This window comes from Hemiscyllium ocellatum, chromosome 3 (assembly GCF_020745735.1).
Source record: "Hemiscyllium ocellatum isolate sHemOce1 chromosome 3, sHemOce1.pat.X.cur, whole genome shotgun sequence".
In the NCBI taxonomy this organism is placed as follows: Eukaryota; Metazoa; Chordata; class Chondrichthyes; order Orectolobiformes; family Hemiscylliidae; genus Hemiscyllium; species Hemiscyllium ocellatum.
Genome location: NC_083403.1, coordinates 62,048,896 through 62,072,935, shown reverse-complemented (window position 1 = coordinate 62,072,935; position 24,040 = coordinate 62,048,896). Strand labels below are relative to the sequence as shown.

The 24,040-nt window shown below is 40.1% G+C and overlaps 1 protein-coding gene across 1 annotated transcript in view; it reads right to left on the bottom strand.

Annotated features, from left to right (window-relative positions):
* The window catches only part of bach2b (BTB and CNC homology 1, basic leucine zipper transcription factor 2b), a 275,550-nt gene extending 265,127 nt beyond the window's left edge, over positions 1–10,423 (bottom strand). Inside the window, exon 1 of the mRNA XM_060820958.1 lies at positions 9,882–10,423. The gene's annotated coding sequence lies outside the window, so the exon portion shown is untranslated. The remainder of the gene's footprint in view (positions 1–9,881) is intronic.
* Positions 10,424–24,040: the final 13,617 nt, after the last annotated feature.

Here is a 24,040-nt window from a genome sequence, read left to right as displayed (position 1 = left end):
ATTAGTCAAAAGATAGAAAACTTAATGCTTAATAGATAGCTTTTGGACTGAAGGGACATGAATAGGATTTTGCTCCAAGAATCTATGGGCCATTTTACTGCTTTGAGCACGAAATGAAAATTTACACACAGGGAGCGTGACTAATTGTTAAGACGACTTCATACACTCAAGTCGTGGGTTAGTAGATTCTGCAGATAGATCTCAGGTGAACTGTAAGGTAAAGGACTATGATGTGATTCAATTGGAGTGGAGGTAGTTGTGGGAAGAAGAATGAATGAGAAGAAAAAGTGAAAGCTCCCAGGCATTCAGATAAACAGGTGTTTAAAAACACAAGCTGTCTGGTAAAGGTGTACTGGCATATGAGGAGCAAGGATTTAAAAATTAAGAGCACAGATGCAACAGTAAAATCCCAAAGTTATATACACAACTATTGGTTATACCACATTTAAAATATTGTGTCCAGATTTAAAATGTACCAGAAATCAGCAGCCAGTTGATCTTTGAATGGCTATGTAGCACATTTGCCAAAAATTATCCACAAAATACATGAGGCATACACAGAGTGAGAAGTTTATAAAGCAAGAAGGCAAAGGGAACAACAAACTTAAGGAACAACAAACTTAAGGAAAGAAAAACACAAAGTAAAATCTATTCAGACTGATAAAGGCAGCAGCATGAAATATTGGGCAAAATATTCAACTGCAGTCAACCAGATCACAGGCGGTAATGGATTGAATCAGCTGCCTGTTTTAAACTCCGCACAAGCCTTTTTTACTTGATGTCAATGGAAACAAAAACCAAGCAGGGTGCACTATGGGTGACCAATCTGCAACATCGATTTACATCTCACCAAAACTAAAAGTTTCACCCCTGTCTTAGTACCATTTCAACAAGAAACAGACAGCAAGACAGAACAAGAAGTTTAAAAAAAACTAGAAAAATACACAAAAAAGTATGAGACATGCAGGTAATTTTATTTTGCCTGAAGGGGTATATGCTAATTTTATTTTAGGCTATGCTATCAGTTTGTAATTACAGAGTGCTTTGAAAATTTAGTAAATAAATATGAAATAACTGATTATAATAAATTTTTGTGTTAACAGTAGATTTATTACATTGTAAGAAAAGAGTCAAGAAAATAAAGGCTGAATAGATTTGCCAGAATAGGCAAACTAAAAATAGTCTGGACTAGTGAAGTATATCTCTTTTCATTAATGAATTCTCAGAATATTTCAGTCACTTTACAACAGTGTCTCCTGGAAATGCACTTCCTTCTTTGAACAAAATAGTGTTCATTCCACCAAATTGCCATTTCCTTTCATTTGAATCCCTTATGCTGCTTATGCACCTGGACATTTGAATCTAGATATAAGACACTTTATAAAATCAAAATTATGTGTGTTGTGTGTTCAAACATCACAGTTGTTCTTAAAGTGATTGATATAAATTCAGTTGGCAATTATCAGTAGACAGAAAGTATAAGTATCTGTTTTTGTTCTTTGGACAGCAATTTCACAACAATGAGAAAGGGCAACATTGGTTGAAGATACACATCAGGACTTGAGCATGTGGACGAGGTTGACACCAAGGTACAGCAAAAGTGTTAAGTTTTTAAGAAGTGTTATCTTTCAAATGAGTCATTAAACATCCTCAGTTACCTCCTGAACAAAGCACCAAAGAGTCAATGGTACTATTTGAAGAATAGCAGGGCTATACGACATTTCTCCTTCACACTACCAAAAGCAGATTATCCAGCTATTTGTTAATTTGCTGCATTAGATATCGTGCTTCTTGCAAACTGATTAACATATTCGCCCAGATACAGCAACTATACTTTAAAAATAAATGAAATGGTTTAGAAGTCTGAGGAGATATAAATAATGCTACATAAATACAATCATATTATTTCTAATCTTTAAACTTTGGTAAATAAGTACAAATTAAAATCAGAGATCGAAAAAATAGCTCAAAAAGTCATACTTTTCTTATAATAAGGAAGAATGGAAATTGCAAATTGTTACTTAATTTAAATAGAACAATCTTTTTTTCTGAAGAGATTATATTGGATTCAATATGTTAGCTATCTTTCTCTCACCATTGATTCTGCCAGAGTTGCTTAATTTCTCAAGCACCTTCTTTTTGACTTCAGATCCCCAGTATCCACATAATTTTGCTGTTACTTGATTTAATTTATAGTATGTGATTAAAAAAAAACAAGGCTTTGGGATTGTTGACATGAATAGAAGGACATGACTAATCTATGATTATAGAATGCAATTTTTACTTTTATATTTAAAATTGAAACATATTACCTTTGATTTCAAAAGTTCATTTTTGACACATTAATATTTCAAAGAAACCTTAGGGGCACAAACTCCAAGCAATATGAAATGATGGTGCTGATTTATATCCACGTGGCTAAGAAATATTTGGTCTTAGATTCATAAATTTTATGAAAATTGACTGCTTTACTTTAAAAAATTTTGAAGATCAGCAGAAAATAAACAGGAGGTAAGACAGCTATTTGAATAAAGTTCATTACTTTACAATTTTAAAACATAGCAATTGATTGTTCTGTTTAGCTTATACAAAGTTTGATCGCAACATTAAACTTTTAGCATGTTGTTTGTTTGTGTAAAATCATCTTAAATACCATAAATTGGATGCTGTGAGTGGGGAATGTATGATTCCCTCACTTTACACACACTTTGCTGTCTGTTCGTTCATTGATAAATATTGGGGATAATTGACAAAGTCTTTGTTTGTGCTCCTTCAAGTTCCTGTTAATAATATATTCCACTGAGTTAACAACGATGCTTGGGGCCACAGTGGTAATGTCTGGTTCCCTCTGGTTAGGGGACCTAGGTTCAAGTCCCATCTGCTCCAGAGGCAAACATCTCTATAAAGACTGATTAGAAAATATATAAGAATGCTTGGATACTCTGATGATGCAGTGAAAGCATCCCTAATTCTAGTCCAAAAGTCACAAATTCAAGTCCCACCTGAACAAATGGATTAGTGAACAGGTGGATTTTTAAAATTCATTCATTGCCAGGATAAGGGCATCATTGGCTAGGCCAGCATTTATTGTCCATCCCTAATTGCCCAGAGGGCAGTTAAGAGTCAACCACATCACTGTGGGTCTGGAGTCACATGTAGACCAGACCAAGTAAGGATGGCAGATTTCCTACCCTAAAGGGCATTAGTGAACCAGATGGGTTTTTCCAACAAGCAACAATGGTTTAATGGTCTTCATTGGATTCATAATTCCAGATTTTCACTGAATTCAAATTCCACCATCTGCCAATGTCTGGATTCAAACCTGGGTCGCCAGAACACTAGCTGGGTCTCTGGATTAACAGTACAGTGATAATACCACTAGATCTATGCCTCCCCCAGAGAACACTGCTTAAATGGTTTTTACACTCTTTCCTTGGGTGTATTTGCATTTGCTTGTGCTTCTACCAGCACTAAATTAAAAATCAGATATAATGTGAAACCTGTAAATTACCTTTCTCATGCTAAGTTTGAGACTGCCTCATTTAATAAGGATAGAAGAACAAAGGTAAAAGTTTTGTTTCTGTGCTTCCAAAGCACTTTAGGTTCAACCATTACAAAAATTTAACTGCAAACCTTAAGTGAGCATGTGAAACTTCACAATATGCCCTCCTGATGTGTATCTAGAGCACACAAATTGATTTTTTTGTGCGTGATAATGCTATAGAATTAACAGACTACAGATGCACGATTCCTTATAGAGTCATAGAGATATACAGCATGGAAACAGTCCCTTCGGTCCAACCAGTCCATGCTGACCAGATATCCCAACCCAATCTAGTCCCACCTGCCAGCACCGGCCCATATCCCTAAGGCTAGATGGATTGTTTGCTGTGGAGACTTAAAATAAATGCAGGAGTTAATGAATTGTCAAAGCAGCACTCTGGTTTTGTTTGGTGGATAGAGTAATTTGGGACACATTTTGGGTTATGTCTTTTGAGAGAGTAAAATAAAACATAAAACACTGATGTTTGCTTTTCATCTTTAATGGATCTAAAAGAGGTGAAATTTGTAAATTATGGAAATTCTAAGAATAATTCCTTACATTTACACATAAAAGTTACTAAACTTTTTTGGTTTGTCTGTACCAGCTATTGAGAAATTGGAAGTCAGGAAAGGTACAACTCAAACTTGGAATCAATCATTTGAAAAAGTTCAACCATGGCTGGTAGAATTTGTTGAGTATCAACTATTCTTAAAAAGTGCTAAGGAGAAGTATCACAAATGTGTGAGGCCATGAACTATAAGCAAGACTTCTAATAGGGAGATAAATAATAATTCTAAATGCTTTACAAACTTTTTTGAAAAATAACAAATTGCTAGTTTCAAAAACCACATGCCAAAAAGTCGATTGCCAAACTATAACTGCCTGGAGAGCACATGGTATCAGATAATTAATCCAATTCCTTAAGATGGCTGTGCAAGTCTATGAGATCATATTGACAAACACTGTCTGTTTATTCCAAGATTGAAACCCTATATTCTAATGTTAGCATGTTTGTATATCTTAATCATAACTCTAATGTTTTAGTTCATAAATCAAAAAAGGTACCTATATGGCTGTGTCTGAGGGAGAGTGTTTCATCTCTGTAAAGCAACTGTCTGAAAGACTTTGTATTTGGCTTGTTTATCTTGAAAATCAAACAGCATTTACAAATAATCTGCCATCAGGGATTAAATGAACATAACATAAAGTCCGCAATACAATGTAAAAGACTACTTCTGTTCATAAAGTATTTTAACATCATAAAATGTACTTGTAATTCTGAAGACATGATCTCCTCCCTCCATCCGCCTCGCCAGTCAAAGGCCCTTTATTTCTCCATTTTCTACACTTTAAAGCTAATAAAATGTACATTCAAAGTACACACAATTTTTAATTCCCAGCATTTTTCCCCCAAATTACTTGCAGCAATACCCAATAAATTAATCTTTAATTCCTGGAGACTCAAGTAGTCCAATCCATGATGGTTTGCAAAGCTATACCACAAGGTACTATAGAAGCAGAAGTGATTATCAAGTAGTTAAAAGCAGGACTAAATGTTTGAATGAATAGATTAGTTCTGAGAATGCCATTGAAGATGAAGAACAACAAGGTAGAAGAGAGTGCATAGATAAACCTGCTGAAAGCTCTGCCACCGGAAACAAAATTGAAAAGAGAATAATAAGGACATAGTCAGAATAGTCAAGGAACTGAACTGAAAGGACAAAAAAGAACTGATATGCAGAGTCTTTTAAGAATTCAGGACATCCCAAAATACTTTATAGCCAAATAAAGTACCTTGATGTGTAGTCACGACAGTAATGTAAGAAATGAGGAAGCCAACTTAATACGAAATACCTCTCAAACATCAGTTCTAGTGATAAAAGCTGCATATGCTAGAAATTCCAAATAAAAATATTCTGTAATATTATATGGCATAATCTGTGAAGAAAAAGTTATGCTTTGTTTAAAATGTGTTCTGGGTTCTAATAGTCACATTCAACTTGAAACATTAACTTAATCCTCCACAGGGACACTGCCAGACCTGCTGAATATTTCTAATACTCTTTGATTTTGTATGTTTTAGTAATGTGAGATGAAGGATAAATATTAGCAAGAATGCTGGAGAAAAGTCCCCTAACTCTACAAGATAATGCCATTAGATGTATTACACCCACCCAAGAGGCCTCAGATTATCATTTTGTCCCAAAGACAGTGTCTGTTAGTCTAACATTGTAATGCATTGGAGTGGTAGTCTTCCCAGTGGGACATAAATTTGCGAACTTTGACTAATTGTGCCATCATTAGGCCATGATTTGCATTATGTAGGTTGTTGGTTAAACCCTCTTTTCTAATTTTATGTTTTGTTATGCTCATTCACTTTCCTGCATTTCACCCAGCTGGTGTGAATTATAACTGTGAACAGTGAGTCACTATGGAAGATATGTAACAGCATGTTTACGTTGGATGCTGAATAAGTCTTTTCAGGCTTCAGTGGATCAGCAGGTACTATTTCCAAAAAGATTCCCAAGAATTTCATACGTTTTGAACACGTTTAATATGTTTCACTAATCTTAATTACATAATACCTGAAACAAAAACAGAAATGAAAGACAGTGCCATTCTCACTTTAATGAAACATGCCTGCAAAATCAGGCTGCCCCCACAGACGTGTGGAACGCGCAATTCACAAAGATTAGATCTGGTCGGCAAGATGCTTTTAGGTGCTGTAATATTTTCCGACCTTTCACCATCAAGTGCTGGGGATGCAACCGAGCGTTTCATCACAATGTTATCAGTAACAACAATGCTGATGAGTCACCGGCTGGTTACTGAGTGGCGGAAATCAGCGATCAGCTCTGACCGCCCTCGGTCTTGTACAGTTACGGGTGATGAATTGTTTGCGCGGGTGGCAGGCATATGGGCTCTCGCTGCCCTTCGATCACGGGTGATTGGGGGGGGGGGGAAGGATTGGGGGGGGGATTAGCGATCGCCAGTTCAATGTTTCCAAACGCCAAGCTTCTTCAACAATACGCTCCGAACGCTGCCAACAATGACTACAACACCGCGTTCCATCCGCTGACCCAGCCCACCAATCAGCACAGCGACCCGTTCCTCGCGGACCTTATTGGTCCCACTGAGCCAGACTCAGAAGGCAGTGGTCGCTGCTAACTGGCGACGGCGGCCTGTCAATCAAAGCGGCCCGTGGCCGGTGAGTGGGTTGCGATGATTCATCGGGAATGGCCGGGGGTGGGGGGAGGCGTCACGTTTTGGTCTGTGCGCAGGTGAGTCAGCAGCAAGGCTCCTGAAAGTGCTGACGCGCGGTCACCGCACACACAGACAGAGGTAGACAAACTGCGGGAGCTACTCAACACAACGTACAAATAACTGACACACACAACTCGACTGGCAAGCAGCAAACCGCTCGCTCTTTATCACGGCTTTGAGTGATTACTTTTAAAACCACAGATTAGTAAACAATACGACACTCAGCTGTGCAAAAGGCGATTATCTCCACCCTTGTTTTGCACCTAACTCTGTGACTATTTTCAAAGCAATTATTTAGTGCAGGTCTCTTCAAGTGTCCGTTCAGCTCTCTTTTCCAAGACAATGCTTCAGTAATATTTTACAGGTAATACACAATGCAGGTAAATGCTATGTATGGCTCCGAGGAACCCAATAAAACACAAATGATGAACTTAGTCCACAAATTTTTGTAGAAACGAAAAACGACCGTTGACGATATTGTGTATTTTGAAAATACACAATCAGTGATTCGTATTATATTAGAGGCCTATATTCCATAACTGCTTACATTTCGAGTTAAATATATAACTTTTCAGACGTGTACCTGTCACATTGCCACGTTTTGAAATAAAATAGATAATCAAATAAGACGTTTCAGTTTCGATCTACAGAAGGTCGTTGTTTCAATGCACCTTCGGGCACATTTTTAAAATTTTTGCAGTTGTAAGGTCAATTCGGATAGAATGGGTAGGTGGAGAATAACATTGGCCTGGTTTGTCAAACATTGACAGTAGCATAAGGATTTATTTTACAAAACGCTGCCTCTCTGAAATAAAAACAGAACCCTCTATATATTTAAGTGAAGTCGCTCAGTGAAAGAGAAAGACAGGTTTATTGTTGGGCCCAATTACCAGAAACGTTAAACCTGACAATCTCAATGTTTCTTCTTCATACATTAGCCTACCTGTATATTGGATCTGCTGTTATCAATTTTTTTTAGAATGCTGTTCGCTTTAAAACATATACTGGGCATGTTTTATATTAAAATCCACTTATGATCATCCCAGAACTAATCTTTTCCCAGAAATAAGTTTTGTCATCTTAACTATAAATAAAAATGCAACCTTTCCATATTCTGCTTTTGCGCAAAAGATTTTGGTCATATAAAATGCAGGTAAAGCTAATGCAGTTATGGGATCATATTTGGCACCAATGTTTTATGATTTAAAAAAGCGAGGTTCACAAATATTCTTAGTTGAACCAGAAAATTAATATGTAGTATATTCTATTCCAGTTGTCTAATTCTGAAATCTCCGCTAAAAAAGGGGAAATGTGAAGAGATCATCTAACGAGCATTTCCATTCATTGACATAGCCTTGCCCTTTCTGTGTCTCAACTTGGCTCAATAATAGCTGTATGATTTTAGACATTACCTATTCCAGTCGGCTTGACGCGGTGAATTCTAAAGTTTATTTTCGTATCTTCTGCCTAAATACTCTATTTCAGTTGTCTAGTATATTGCTTCGGTCTACATTTTAAGCAATGTCAAAACCTTGTTTGAGTTATCTTGAATAGGGGCTAGTTTGGAGATATGGCTGTATTGGACCTATTCTACAACACTGGGACCTCAGCCAAGACCATGGAGGAAGCCAGAAGCTTTGACTGTAAACAATCCAGACTCGAAATATTGCCCAAAGTGATACTTTTCCACCACCTCCTAATTACATAAAGGACACAGAAAAACGCCCTTCCTCATACAGAATTTTTATTTATTTAGAGTCATACAGTTTCAAAATTGTATCCTCCAGCGTCATGTCAAATCTAGGTTGATAGCGGCAAGATGACAGCACCAGGTAATTTACACGTCTCTATTCTTGTCAATGTGTCTCTAGCTCCACAAGGGCGCATAAACAAGAATACAGCGAGTTCTTTTGTCAGAATAGCGTATTTCATTCAACAACTACACTGAGTGCATGGAAAATTGTGGTAAACCATTAGAAGTTCTAATTATGATTTAAGAGTCCTTGCAGGATATTCCCGAAAAAATTCCGGTTGTGTATATACACATTTTTAAAAGCTTAGATTTTGCCATCGTCACTGTGAAACAGCAAATGCAGGAAACAAATAGACATAATATTGTTCAATGCATGCTATTATCAGAATAAGCCAGAGCTCGTACAGCATTTGCAAAAACCCAGGCATTTTTAAGATGGTTCAAGTTGCAACGAAAGTATGCAAGCTGCTAGCCAGAGCGCTCTGAAATGATCTCGGTCGCGCACTCAGCAATACATATATTTTCATTGACAAAATTGGACACCGCGTAATCTCTTTGGGCTATCGTTTTCCAGATATGGTCACTCTCCTAATTCTATAAACTGAATCGACTTAGCAATCGCGATCTTTACTCAACGCCACTGTTAAAAGGAACAAATAAAATCAGTTACAGAGGTAAACAATCGTTCTCGTGTAAACATGGTCATCATTGAGTTAAGGCTTCCGAACACATTTGCTGTTTATATATACAAACAATACATTGTCACAAACACTGTATTTCAGGCTTGTTTGGTGTATTATGCAGGCACCGATAGTAAAGAACATAAAAACATACTCGATATTATTTCACAATTGCACAAAGAAACTGCCAATTTGTCTAGTTGGCATTACCAAACATTTTGAATGCATAATCGTGCAAAATGCTTGCACGTTCACAACACGATGTTTTGAGATGTGATTTTGCAACAAACAAACCTCTGAAGACAAAACATTAACAGATCAATGCAGAATGCCATTGTATTGGCAGAATCTGGAGCAAGATGCCAAGGCTTTTAATGCCTTTTGCTGCTGCCATTTAGAGCTCGGTCAAGGCCTCGGCTCGGACTGTGCTCCAATTTTACTCAGTATGTCCGCATCGTGACAGCTCGAACCAACAAGCAGCAACCATGCTTGTCAGTGCGGCTGATTTGCCTCCTCTCTTTCTGCAACAAATCACATCAGCACAGCCACTTGTATCACAGAGGTCACGAACACTCCCCTCTCCCCACAATCATCCCTCCCAACCACCTTTAAAAAAATAAACAGATTGCATTCTCCTTACCGGTTAACTTTCGACTATGTTCAAGCCAGCTCCAAGTTCAAAACAAATACCTCATGATCCTGTGCGCCAAGCGCTTTCCAAAACGAGCCTGGGCACCGGCGGAGGGAGCGGAGCTGAGCTGAATCGGCGCGGCTGCTGGCTTGTTTTGAATGTGTGTGTATGGGGTGGGGAGAAAGAGTGAGCGAGCGGCGTGTTTGAGTTATGTTTTCCAATAGGTTAGTTGCCTCTCTTTCCCCACAACGTGGAGGTGAAGAGCTTGCAATCTTGAAGTGTACACAGAGAGTGAGAAAGAGAGAGCACGAAGCGAGCCCCCCACCCTGCGCCGTGCAGCGCCGCCACTCCTCCTCCCTCTCTCACTCACTCTCACTTGGTTTCATTTCTTGTTGACATTCAGCTGCTGCTGACGCTCTGTGTGTGTGTGTGTGTGAGTGACGCACGCGTCGCCGCTGCAAACCCCGGGAACGCTCCAGGGGAATGTCGAGTAGACAACTTCTGCTCCCGATCGTGCGCGCGTTCACCGCCGCCGACGCGCTCTCCCGCCCATTCTCATCCCCTTCCATCACCAGCAGAACCCACAGACCCCACCCTCCCCCACGCTCCATCGCGCGCTCTGCGTGCACGCCCCTCCGATTCCGAAAGGTTTTGAGACCTGTTACGCATGCGTGCATTCCGCTCCGCTTCGTTGGGATTCCATCACTCGCTGGCCGCTGGGCGCATGTGCGGTGGTTCCTGCTTCTCACTCGCGCACGTGCACCCGCGAGGAGTGGGAGGAGGGGGCGAAGAGGGTGCGCGCAGTGTCAGTCCGCGCGAACCCTGTGTCTCGTGTTAGTTTCCCTTTCAGTGATTGATAGTCTCCTTCTCCCTCCACCACCCCCCCCCCCGGCCCATGATTACGATGGTATTCATTCTGTTCAGGCACTCACTCTCGCAGCGTGAAAGTGCTACGACAACCTGCAGACAAAAATCTCCCACATGCTTTATCCCCCGCGCCCCACCCCCCACCCCGGTATTTCCCTGTTATGTTCAACTCTGACATAAAGTGCTTACAAAAACATAAATGCACTTTGTGCTGTTAATCCACTGCTTCATGTATTATTTGGAAAATATACACTTTAATGCATCCTTCACATCACCATTTGCAAATACAACCTGAACGTTTCACAGTCACACAACTTTCAGTCGCACCTTGCGCAGCCAGGGATAAATAATGGGTTGCGTTAAGACACTTTCAAAAAACCCCTTCCATAGACTTGTCACTAAAATTCGGTATTAGTTTTAACCAATTAGTTGCAAAAAGCCAATTTGATCATAATACTTAGCGTGTAAGCAAATCATCGACTGCACAATTCTGTCTGTTGTGCATCGAATATGAAAGTAAGTTTTCTGATAAAATTAAGTTTCGGCTGGTGAAATCAACAATTCGTTCGTGATAAACGATTAAAGAAACGTTTTAACAAAAGATATCTTTCGTTTGTCATATTTTTACCTCAGCAGTGGAAGTGTTTGTCTTGAGTTTGTGCCAGGTTTGAGTAGCAGTATAATAGTAAAACTCATTTTAAAAAAATAATCCATAAATTTCAACCTCGGGATTTGGGTACTGTAGAGATCCTAGAGTGGGCGAGTTTATTCTCCTCAGTGACCTTTACAGTGGAAAATGTTACAGTGTTCAGTGCGGGGTATTTTTGATGTCAAGAAAACATTTTCTCATCACGGTACCCACACGATGGTTTGTTTGTGGTTATCTGGTAAACTTTTGTCCTGCATGTTATTTTAAAGAAACTGCCAAGACTCTAGCCACACCGAAATAACCGAATACTGCGAAGGGTCAAAAATGGATAAATATTAGACAAAAAAAACTACAAAAATAAGACAAAAGTTGGCTTCTACATTTGCGGATTTGATTATAATGGCTTTCAAATCATCACATAGAACTGTTACTAACATATTACCAAAATTTCATAGCTGGTCAAGGTAGCGTGTAACAGAGCTGTATCGACCAAACAAAATAGAGTACAGACCCCAAATTATGCTGAGGCAGGGCTGAGAAAGTAGAAAGCAACCAGAGTTAATCAGACTCTGTCACTTTTCCCAATAAAATGGGAATATCAAATGAAAATTGAGTTAATAAATGCTTTCAGGAGACGAGGAAGAAAAAGCTGAGATTAAGAGGCAAGAAAATAATTTTCATGGTAAAGGGACATTATGAGTTCTCTAAATAAGGAAAAATTTAAACAGAATTCATATTAGCAGAAATCACTATTATTTGTTGTTTACAAACTGATGTAAAATGCTTGGCTGTGGAGAAACACAGTATTTGAAATCTCCCAATACCATTGTTTTAATAAATTGATTGTGTCTTGATAAATTATAACATGTAAGTAAAATTAAGAGGAAATTTAGAGATTCCACACTGTCATTGGAGAAATATATTTAAATGGTTCAAGTCTGAAAACTGTTGCCCAAATTCTCCAACTCATTTCACTTCATACCACTGCATGCAGACATTAAGTTTACCTTTGCTTCTAAAATTATATTTTAGAGTAATGAGAATAATCTTTCCTTTTTTTAGGATTCATGTTAAGACAGCATTCTTAAAAGCATTAAATCATTGGATAATTTTTAAAAATTCAGCACATATTTTCAGAACATTACTATTTGCAGCAGCCAAATACTAATTATTTTCTATTTTTTCAATCTACTAGTTTGCTGAAAATCCAGAAATTAAAGGAACTTTGCAGTATATTGACATTTTACATGAACTTAGTAGTTCAATCTTAACAACCTTTCCTGATAATTCAGTCATCAAACTCCTGACATGTACTTCATAACCAATTTCCAGGAATTGGATATTCCTCTTGCGCCTTGGTGACCAGGACTGAATACACTATTTAAGCCACACCTAGTTAGAACATCAGACAGCTTCAGCATCATGATCTCAAACTTAAATTCTACCAAGAACATGGCATTCTTTTTGTTTTAATTTGCTGTTCCACAATGACTGAATATAGACAGTTTGTATTTATTCTCAGATACAGATCACTTTTAAATTTTCTCTCTCTCAGTTTAATAGTATTTTTAAAGTAATTTTTTTCTCTCCAATGCAGAAGACTTTCCAGAGAAGGTCCTTCTGTAATTCCTTATCTGCTCTGTTAGAATATATTAACCTTCCTAATTTAATACCAATTGCTGAATTAACAACTTATTTTGTACTTTGAATCCAAATTACTTATAGATATCTAAAGCAATTTGTAACTCAGCAGCAAATTTTTCAATAGTGGTTCAAATTGTCAACAAATGCTGGTTCTGCCAGCAAGGTGCACAATCTATCTAAGATAGATTTAAAAAAACATATTACAAAAATGTTTAAAGTAATATTTGGTACCATGCTCCATCAGAAAAGTCAATGCAGATGACTGCAAACTTGTTTGATCTGTATGTTTTTTCAAAAATATCTTAAAAGGATAGTGAAGTTGAGAAGCAAAGAGGTTGATGGAAGAAATTCCAGTGCCCAGAGCATTGGCATTTGAAGACACAGACATCAATGGTAGAACAATCTAAATCAGCAATATTCAGGAGGACAGAATTATTGGAGTACAGTTACCTCAGGGTTGTGGGGCTTTCAGAGATAGGGAAGGTCAATGCCATGGACGAAGTTGAAATCGTGGTTGGGAATTTTAAAATCAAATCATTATTTAAGCTGGAGCAAGTAGAGACCATTGAGCACAGGATGATAGGTGAATAAGACAGGGAGCAAGTAAAGGTATTGACAAGAGTTTTAGATGACATCAGGTTTACAGATGGTAGAACATTGGAGACCAACCAGGAATGGATTGGAATATCTAAGACTGGGGTAACAAAGGATTGATGATTTCAGCAATAGATGAGCAGGGGCGAGATGAAATTGAGCATTGTTATCAACGTGAAAATGGGCAGTCCCCATGATGGTGTGCTAAATGTTGGAAAGTCATCTTTGGGTCAGTTAGGACACCAAGGTTTGGAACAGTCTGAATCAACCCCAGACAATTGTCAGTGAAAGTGCTGGAGTGAGTGGGAAGGAATAAAGTTTGTCATAGTGATGGAAGACAATTGATTTGGTCATTCCAATATTTCATTGGAGGAAATTTCTGTTCATTTGGTATTTAAATTCAGACAAGTAGTCTGATTAGTTTGGACAGTGGAGAACTCATACTATACAATAGTGAGTTAGAGTTCTGTTTCACCAGAGTATACTTGAAAACTGATGCAATGTTTTCTGATGATGTTGCCTGGGGGTAGCGTGTGGATGCAATCCAGGAGAATCTCAAGTGAACATCCTTGTGGAATGATACAGGACTGGGAAAAGAAACCTCTGCAGATGATTCTCTAATTATGGTTAGGTAGGTAAGAATGGAAGCATGTGAGTGTGTCCCACTTATTTGTATATGGTGGAGAAGCAGTAATTGTATCAATATATGACAAATCAAGATCACCATCAGAAAAGTATCATGGGACCTCCAGTCTTTTTTATAATGGAATTATGCCTTCTTGCTTTACTAATCTACCATCCCAATTTTTTCACCATTTTAGAGTATCAGATGAAGATCCAACCAGAAGGAGAACCAGAACGAAAATCAATGGGTATACATTTATAAAGTGCAGTAAGTCTTCTGTGCATATAGCTGTGTAGTGCATCTTGCACAATATTTCTAGTAAAGCAGGAATACACTTTGAGATCCTTCCCTCACCTGACAAATAAGACCCAAATAAAAGTAAGAAGTTAAATCAGGAGGGTGAAGATACAAACTTGCAGCCAGAGCTGCTCAGAAAGATGTTTCACCTGAGATCCAGATCTTATACCTACCTCAAACTATACCTGCATTTAAATCCTCAGTATTAGTCCCATTTGTCTTTTCATCTTATACTAATTGAGGAAATACTATGCATACCATTCTAAAATTTCAGGTTCATAACTTGCTATGAAACATCACAGCAGCCAATTCTGGAAAATTAACATGTTACTTTTTAAATGGTAAACATAATAACATTTATACTGTTTTGTTACCCATGGGTTAAACGATAGAGCTTTTTAAAATTATATTACTAGTCTTCTGAGGCACTCTCTCAATAGCTTCTGTATAGCTGATGAAAGCCGTTATTGTTACTGTGAGGATTAAGACAGTTTGTACTGTGTCTTCTTAAGGTTGATAAAGAAGTTTGTGGTAGAGGGATGAAAAATGTTCAAATTGCTGGGTGGAGTTGGGAACTGGTGGTAGAAATTGCTTTTATTAAGCTGCAATAGGAATAGATAGCTTGGATGCTTGGTCTTGTTTGCAGAGATCATTTCTTTCCATATATATATATAGAGAGCACAATGCCAATGCATTGTCTGACCCAACCAGAGTATAAATCTCTGTGCTGCTACTTGGGAGGCATGGAGCAAGCAACGGAATTCTTTGACAGCATCGTCCTTTTCCAAATCTCCATTCACTGGATCTACATATTCAGAAACAGTTCAAAAAAGGGGAAATAGCAAACAATTAGTATGGCACTACAAAATTGCTCATAATAGTCGAGGATTGGGATCACTATGTATTGGAGAACTGTCAAGCTGCTTAAATGAATGAATGATTTCTTGATGTCAAGTAGAGAACAAATATCCCGCTGAACACAGTCTGCAGCCTAATTATTTTGCCTCTAACTTCTCTTTACTTCTCTAGAAGAAAAGTTCTCAGACATCTTCTTGTCAAAGTCTTCAATCACACATCTAAATTTAACACCATCTCATGGGCATTCCATTCCTCTTACTATTTCTCTGTATTTTGTTCATGAAATGAGTTACATAAATACAAGCTGTTCCTGGTTTCACAGTAGCAGGGAAGATGGCATTGTTGCATCTATATCTTGGAAATTAAGTAAACTCAAATCGATGAAAATCTTGGAAACTCAAACATTACAAAATAACAGATTGCGAATAGAGAGAATCATCAAGCATAAAGATACATGGATGCAAATAAAAGGGATTAACTAACAGAACAATCACAGATAAATTGTATTATGATCTACGTTTTATATCAATATCACAATTTCCAATTTTCTGCCCCCATTCCGCCTCTTCATCATGGATGTGTAACCTCATCAGATATGCATCCCCCATCAGAATGGACGAAGGCTCTGCTTTTTTGAAAAGAAGTCTGTACAGCCACCATCCACCACTATTTTCCTTAGTCTACATGAATTTATTGTCACTTTGAGCAACTTTCCCTTTAACTTGTCTCACTTTTTTCCAAGTCATGGATATGCAGATGGGTCACAATTGTACCTGTTTCTAAATGGGGTATGTGGAACATTCATTGTTTCAGTCCTACACATGTCCCTAGCCATAACTCCTTCATTAAGAGATTGATGATGTCATTGGTGCTGCTTGCTGCTTGAGTCCAGAATTGGAAAAAATCACCACTTTTGATTTCCATCCTTTTCTCACCTTCACCTGGTTCACCTCTGATTTCCCCTTCCCTTGCTGGACTTCACTGTTTTCATTCCTGGCATTGGTTGTCCACCAATATCTCTGACAAACCCTCTGATTCATACAGTCATATTGACAAAAAAATCCTCCTGCTTACTCCAAGGATTCCATTCCCACTTTCCCATTTCCTTCTTCTCCATCTTACAATGGAGTGTCTCTGGCATGTCCTCCTTTATCCTCAATCAAAGATTCCCCTCTACCATGGTTGGCAAGTGTCTCACTGTGTCTGACTCATCTCTTGCACTTCTGCTGTCTGCCATTCAGTTCCCTCTTCAGAACAAAGATGGGGATCCCCTTGCCATCACTTTATCTCCACATTCAAAGTATCATCTTCTGCCATTTCTGCCATGTCCAACAGAATACTATAAATAAATATATCTCTCCCTCCGCTCCACTGTCAGCATCCCACAGGTACAATCCCATGACACCCTGGTCCACTCTTCCATCACTCCTAACTCTTCTTCATTCCCCAATGGCACCTTCCCTTGCAATCGCAGAAGGTGTAACGCTGCCCATCAAACTCTTCTCATCTCATCATGATGACCCCAAATACACCTCCCAAATGGAGCAGCATTTTGCATGTATTTCTTTCAATCTTGTCTATGGTATTTACTGCTCACAATGCAGTCTCCTTTACATTGGCAAGACTAAACGCAAACCAGGTGACCATTTTGTGCAACACCTCTACTTGGACCATACAAATGACACTGCACTTTCAGTTGCTTGCCATCACAAAAAAAACCTTGCTCCCACGCCAACATTTCCATCCTTGGCATGCTACAATGTTCCAAAGAAACTCAATGCAAACAAAGTAAAACATCTAATTTCTCATGGAATCCATATCAAGTTTCACAACTTCAGAGTTTTCTGGTATTGAGACTGGCTCTAATGCAACGAGGGGTACGTCGGCTTCCAAGAGATCAATTGTGTTAGGGGATTCTCTAGTCCGAGGTACAGACAGATGTTTCTGTGGCCAGCAGCGAAAAAGCTGAATGGTGTGTTGTTTCTCTGGTGCCAGGATCAAGGATGCCTCAGAGAGGGTGCAGAAAGTTCTCATGGGGGAGAAGGGCCAGCAAGAGGTCATTGTCCACATTGGAACCAATGACATAGGAAGGGAAAAGGTTGAGATTCTGAAGGGAGATTACAGAAAGTTAGGCAGGAATTTGAAAAGGAGGTCCTCAAGAGTAGTAATATCTGGATTACTCCCAGTGCTACAAGCTAATGGGGGCAGGAATAGGAGAAGAGAGCAGATGAATGCATGGCTGAGGAGCTGGTGTACGGGAGAAGGATTTACATTTTTGGATCATTGGAATCTCTTTTGGGGTAGAAGTGACCTGTGCAAGAAGGACGGATTGCACCTAAATTGGAAGGGGATTAATATACTGGCAGGGTAATTTGCTAGAGCTGCTCGGACCCAAGGAGATAGCGAGGAAAGAGATCAATCTGAGACTGGTACAGTTGAGAACAGAAGCGAGTCAAACAGTCAGGGCAAGCAGGACAAGGTAGGACTAATAAATGAAACTAGATTTATCTCAATTAATAAATCTAGTTCCCTAAAGCGCTCTGCTGGGAGGTGCCCAGTCTCCCCAATGTAGAGGAGACCGCATTGGGAACAAGGGATACAATAAATGATATTAGTGGATGTGCAGGTAAAACTTTGATTGATGTGGAAGGCTCCTTTAGGGCCTTGGATAGAGGTGAGGGAGGAGGAGTGGGCGTAGGTTTTACAGTTCCTGTGGTGGCAGGGGAAGGTGCCAGGATGGGAGGGTGGGTTGTAGGGGGGGGCGAGCGCTTTAGGGAACAACTCCGGGACACCCGCACCAATCAACCACACCGCCCCGTGGCTCAACATTTCAACTCCTCCTCCCACTCTGCCAAGGACATGGAGGTCCTGGGCCTCCTTCACCGCCGCTCCCTCACCACCAGATGCCTGGAGGAAGAACGCCTCATCTTCCGTCTCGGAACACTTCAACCCCAGGGCATCAATGTAGACTTCAACAGTTTCCTCATTTCCCCTTCCCCCACCTCACTCTAGTTCCAAACTTCCAGCTCAGCACTTTCCCCATGACTTGTCCGGACTTGTCCTACCTGCCTATCTCCTTTTCCACCTATCCACTCCAACCTCTCCTCCCTGACCTATCACCTTCATCCCCTCCCCCACTCACCTATTGTACTCTATGCTACTTTCTCCCCAACCCCACCCTCTCTCCACGCTTCAGGCTCTCTGCCTTTTTTCCTGATGAAAGGCTTTTGCCAGAAACGTCGATTTCGCTGCTCCTTGGATGCTGCCTGAACTGCTGTGCTCTGCCAGCACCACTAATCCAGAAGGCGATCTCAGCTATCTGTATTCTCCTTGTGCCTGTGTGGGCTTCCTCCGGGTGCTCTGGTTTCCTCCCACAGTCCAAAGATGTGCAGGTCAGGAGAATTGGCCATGTTAAATTGTTCATTGTGTTAGGTGCATTAGTCAGAGGGGAATGGATCTGGGTGGGTTACTCGTCAGAGGGTCAGTGTGGACTGGTTGGGCCAATGGGCCTGTTTCCACACTGTAGGGAATCTAATCTAATCTATATCTAAATAATAGGGTGGTTATGGTATGGGATTTTAACTTTCCAAACATAGACTGGGATTGCCATAGTGTTAAAGGTTTAGATGGAGAGGAATTTGTTAAGTGTGTACAAGTAAATTTTCTGATTCAGTATGTGGATGTACCTATTAGAGAAGGTGCAAAACTTGACCGACTCTTGGGAAATAAGGTAGGGCAGGTCACTGAGGTGTCAATGGGGGCAGGCACTTTGGGGCCAGTGACCATAATTCTATTAGATTTAAAATAGTGATGGAATAGGATGGACTAGATCTAAAAGTTGAAATTCTAAATTGGAGAAAGGCCAATTTTGACGGTATTAGGCAAGAACCTTCGAAAGGTGATTGGGAGCAGATGTTTGCAGGTAAAGGGACGGCTGGAAAATGGGAAGCCTTCAGAAATGAGATAACGAGAATCCAGAGAAAGTATATTCTTGTCAGGGTGAAAGGAAAGGCTGTTAGGTATAGGGAATGCTGGATGACTAAAGAACTTGAGGGTTTGGTTAAGAAAAAGAAGGAAGCATATGTCAGGTATAGACAGGATAGATCAAGTATACTTAAGAGGGAAATCAGGAGGGCAAAAAGGGGACATGAGATAGCTTTGTAAAATAGAATTAAGGAGAATCCAAAGGATTTTTACAAATACATTAAGGAAAAGAAGAGTAACTAGGGAGAGAATAGGGCCCCTCAAAGATCAGCAAGGCGGCCTTTGTGTGGAACCGCAGAAGTTGAGGGAGATACTAAACAAGTATTTTGCGTCAGTATTTACTGTGGAAAAGGATATGGAAGATATAGACTCTAGGGAAATAGATGGTGACATCGTGCTAAATGTCCAGATTACAGAAGAGGAAGTGCTGGATATCTTGAAATGCGCAAAAGTGGATAAATCCCCAGGACCTGATCAGGTGTACCCTAGAAGTCTGTGGGAAGCTAGAGAAGTGATTACTGGGCCTCTTGGGAGATATTTGTATCATCGATAGTCACAGGTGAGGTGCCGGGGAAGACGAGAGGTTGGCAAACGTGGTGCCACTGTTTAAGAAGTGCGGTAAAGACAAGTCAGGGAACTGTAGACCAGTGAGCCTGATGTTAGTGGTGGGCAACTTGTTGGAGGGAATACTGAGGGATGGGATGTACATGTATTTGGAAAGGCAAGGACTGATTAGGGATAGTAAACATGGCATTGTCGGTGGGAAATCATGTCTCACAAACTTTAGTGAGGTTTTTGAAGAAGTAACAAAAAAGGATTGATGAGGGCAGAGCAGTAGATGTGATCTACATAGACTTCAGTAAGGCGCTCGACAAGGTTTCCAATGGGAGATTGGTTAGCAAGGTTAGATCTCACAGAATACAGGGAGAACTAGCCACTTGGATTCAGAACTGGCTCAAAGGTAGAAGACTGAGGGTGGTGATGGAGGGTTGTTTTCAGACTGCAGGCCTGTGACCTGTGGAGTGCCACATGGATCGGTGCTGGGTCCTCTACTTTTTGTCATTTAATAAATGATTTGAGTGCGAGCATAAGAGGTACCGTTAGTAAGTTTGCAGATGACACCAAAATTGGAGGTGTAGTGGACAGCAAAGAAGGTTGCCTCAGATTACAACAGGATCTGGACCAGATGAGGCAATGGGCTGAGAAGTGGCAGATGGAGTTTAATTCAGATTAATGCGAGATGCTGCATTTTGGGAAAGCAAATTTTAGCAGGACTTATACACTTAATGGTAAGGTCCTAGGGAGTGTTGCTGAACAAAGAGACCTTGGAGTGCAGGTTCATAGCTCCTTGAAAGTGGAGTTGCAGGTAGATGGGATAGTGAAGAAGGTGTTTGGTATGCTTTCCTTTATTGGTCAGAGTATTGAGTGCAGGAGTTGGGAGGTCATGTTGCGGCTGTACAGGACATTGGTTAGGCCATTGGTGGAATATTGCATGCAATTCTGGTCTCCTTCCTATCAGAAGGATGTTGTGAAACTTGAAAAGATTTAGAAGGATGTTGCCAGGGTTGGAGGATTTGAGCTATAGGGTGAGGCTGAACAGGCTGGGGCTGTTTTCCCTGGAGTGTCGAAGGCTGAGGGGTGACCTTATAGAGGTTTACAAAATTATGAGGGGCATGAATAGGGTAAATAGGCAAAGTCTTTTCCCTGGGGTTGGGGAGTCCAGAACCAGTGTGCATAGGTTTAGAGTGAGAGGGGAAAGATATAAAAGAGACTTATGGGGCATCTTTTTTCACACAGAGAGTGGTACGTGTATGGAATGAGCAGCCAGAGGAAGTTGTGGGGGCTTTCCACCCTTCTTAAATATTGGCACCACGTTAGCCAACCTCCAATCTTCTGGCACCTCACCTGTGACTATTGGTGATACAAATATCTCAGTGGGAGGTGCAGCAATCACTTCCCTAGCTTTCCACAGAGTTCTAGGGTACACCTGATCTGGTCCTGGAGATTTATCCATATATATGCGTTTCAAGACATCCAGCACTTCCTCCTCTGTAATGTGGACATTTTTCCCTACGTTCTATATCTTCCATGTCCTTTTCAACAGTAAATACTGATACAAAATACTCATTTAGTATCTCTCCCATCTCCTATGGCTCCACACAAAGGCTGCCTAGTTACTCTTTTGTCCTTAATGTATTTGTAAAAACCCTTTGGATTCTCCTTAACTCTATTTTCCAAAGCTATCTGATGTCCTCTTTTTGCCCTCCTGATTTCTCTTTATACTCTTCTAAGGACTGAACAAAGAGACCTTGGAGTGCAGGTTTATAGCTCCTTGAAAGTGGAGTCGCAGGTAGATAGGATAGTGAAGAAAGTGTTTGGTATGCTTTCCTTTATTGTGTAAGTGGCACACTGTAGACAGGGTATGCAGATGGAGCTGACAGAGATTTTTAAGGTAAATGAGCTGTTACTGGTTTGTCACAAATGGCATTCAGCTTCTTCGAGTGTTGTTGGAAGTAATTCACAAAGCAGCTAGGGAATATTTTGTTGCATGCCTAAATTGTGCCTTGTAGTTAGTCCAAAGGCTTTCAGAGTCATGTGCACACTCAGCAACACAGACTTCCAAACCACTGCTCATGAACCACAGAAATTATGTGGCTAGTTTAGTTAAGTTTCTGGTTAATAGTAACCCCCACCAGGGGAATTGATCATGTGAGATTCAGCAATGGCAATGCCATTGAATATCAAAGGGTAGCTTTTGGTCACTCCCTTTGTACAAAAGATGATTTTGTAGAATCCCTACAGTGTGGGAACAGGCCAGTTAGCCCAACAAGTCTGAAAAATAACCCACCCACACCCATTCCCCTTCATTTACCCCTGACTCATGCACCCAACCTACATATCCCTGAACACAGTGGGCAATTTAGCATGGCCAATTCACCTAACCTGCACATCTTTGGATTGTGGAGGAAACCATAGCACCCAAAGGGAATCCATGCAGATACGGGGAGAATGTGTAAACTCCACACAGACAATGGCCCAAGGCTGGAATCGAACCCGTGCCCCTCATGCTGTGATACAGCAGTGCTAACCACTGAGCCACCGTGCCACCCCAAATTGTCTGGCACTTGTGCGGTATGAACATTATTTTCCATTTAATGCCGTCCAAGTCCTATTATATGTTGACATGGATTATTTTAGTATTTTTGGAACTGTGAATAGAATGGAACTGTTATCAGCAAACGGCCTGCTCCTGATCGGATAGTAGCCAAAGTCATTGATGAATACCTGGGACTATGATGATTGGCTTCCAATAACAACAATTATATTTTTTGAGTTAATCATGACTTCAACTATAGAGTCATAGTGTCATGGAATTGTAGAACATGGAAACAGACCCTTCAGTCCAGCTTGACCATATCGACCAGATATCTTAAAATATTCTAGTCCCATTTGCTATCATTTGGCCCATGTCCCATTAAATCTTTCCTATTCAAGTACCCATGCAAATGCCTTTTAAATGTTTAATTGTGGAGAAAGTGAGGATTGCAGATGCTGGAGATCTGAGCTGAAAATGTGTTGCTGGAAAAGCGCACGCAAGTCAGGCAGCATCCAAGGAGCAGGAGAATCAATGTTTCAGGCATGAGCCCTTCTTCAGAAGGTTTAATTGTACCAGCCTTTACCACCTCCTCTGGCAGCACATTCCACATATGCACCATTCTTTGCATGAAAAAGTTGCCCCTTAGGTCCCTTCACATTAAACCTATGCCCTCAAATTTTGGACTCGCCTACCCTGGGAAAAAGAAATTGGCTATTCACTCTATCCATGCCCTTCATGATTTTACAAATTTTTGTAAAGTCACCCCTCAACCTCCGATGCTCCAGGTAAAATAACCCAAGCCCCTGCCTATTCAGGCTTTCCCTATAGCTCAAACCCTCCAACCTGGCAATCCTTGTAAATCTTTTTTGCACCCTTTCAAGTTTAACAACATCTTTCCTACGGTAGGGAGACCAGAATTGATTGCAGTATTGCATAAGTGACCTAGCCTACACAACTGCAACATGACATTCTAATTCCTTTACTCAATGCACTGACCAATAAGCTAAAGGTATACTAATCACCTTCTTCATTACCCGATCTATCCATGACTCCATCTTCAAGGAACTATGCATCTGCACCCTGAGGCAACACTCCCCAAGACCCTACCATTAAGTACATAAGCCCTGCCCTGATTTGCCTTACTAAAATGCAACACCTTACATTTATCTAAATTAAACTCCATCTGCCACTCCTTGACTCATGGATTTTAATTTTGTTAGTATTCCTTGATGCCACACGAAGACAAATGTTTCATGATGCGCAGGCGAATTACTCTCACTTCAATTCTTCTGCTTAGCTCTTTTGTTCATGTTTAGATCAAGGATGTAAGTGAGGTAAGAAACTGAATTGTCTTGGGTGGAATTCAAACTGAGCATCCTTAAGTGTACTGTAGCTGTACTGCAAAGCTTCGTTAAAGATGCTGTTAGCTATGGAGCATGTATCTTAAGCATTACAGCAAGGACATTGTCATAATTTGTTGGTCCCCTCAGCCATTTCTGTGTTGGTGGTCAAGGTAGATCATCTGCCTGTCAATTTTGAAGAGGTTTGTGTAT